We start from the raw sequence: 752 nt of genomic DNA, 5'->3' as shown, positions 1-752 counted from the left end.
AAAATTGCAACAAATAAAGATTGAATGGAATAGAAGAACAAGAGGACTGATCCACGGGAAGTTATGGTGTATATTCTGAATTCTTGGGAGTTGATCCGCATTCTAGGCACACGCCCGTGCACGTTCCGCGCGTTGACGTGCTTGGTTCAGCGTGCGGAACGATCCGCAGCAATCATAGATACTACATACACACATGGATAAGAAACAGGAAGTGATATTGATGTGCCATGCTCTTGACGCCGGATATGACTCATAGAGCATAATAATGAATAATCTACACACGTGAATAAGCATGGCCATTAGCAATGAGGACTGATAGTAAGGAGTTTCACTTGATTTATAGCCAAGCTCTCAGTTGGATGAGCTCCAGATGAATACTTCTACCACCAAAGAGGTCAAATCACACATTTATTTTGTGATGAAGTCAAAAGGGGATGAAACAAAAGCTCTAGAGACTATTGTTTATTACATCAAACATAAGATATTATTTTATATGCCTATAATAATAATTTTAGTCATAATTTAGGTTCAACAGATGCTTTTTGCCATCTATATTTACGAAGTTTCATCAACACCTTCACTCTTTCAGAACACAGTTCATCGTTATCATTCTTGGCTGTATAGTACCCTATAATCATGACAATCAAAAATAAATGTCATTATAATAGTTAAATACTGACTTTCCCTGATGTCGCTAAACATAACAAAGCAGTAATAGTACTCTTGTCTGTCATCTTATAGTGTCTGTGTTG

At 37.1% G+C, this 752-nt stretch overlaps 1 long non-coding RNA gene across 1 annotated transcript; it reads right to left on the bottom strand.

The window, feature by feature from the left end:
• Positions 1-375: 375 nt before the first annotated feature.
• On the bottom strand, positions 376-752 carry LOC109593567 (uncharacterized). Its single transcript, XR_002191033.1, has 2 exons — positions 681-752; positions 376-628 (listed from the first exon to the last, which is right to left on the bottom strand). It is a non-coding gene; the product is annotated as an uncharacterized LOC109593567 (long non-coding RNA).

This window comes from Amphimedon queenslandica, unplaced genomic scaffold (genome assembly GCF_000090795.2).
Source record: "Amphimedon queenslandica unplaced genomic scaffold, v1.1 AMPQUscaffold_871_Cont27113, whole genome shotgun sequence".
Taxonomy (NCBI): Eukaryota; Metazoa; Porifera; class Demospongiae; order Haplosclerida; family Niphatidae; genus Amphimedon; species Amphimedon queenslandica.
The sequence above is the reverse complement of the archived record's forward strand: the minus strand, read 5'-3'. Positions and strand labels throughout refer to the sequence as shown.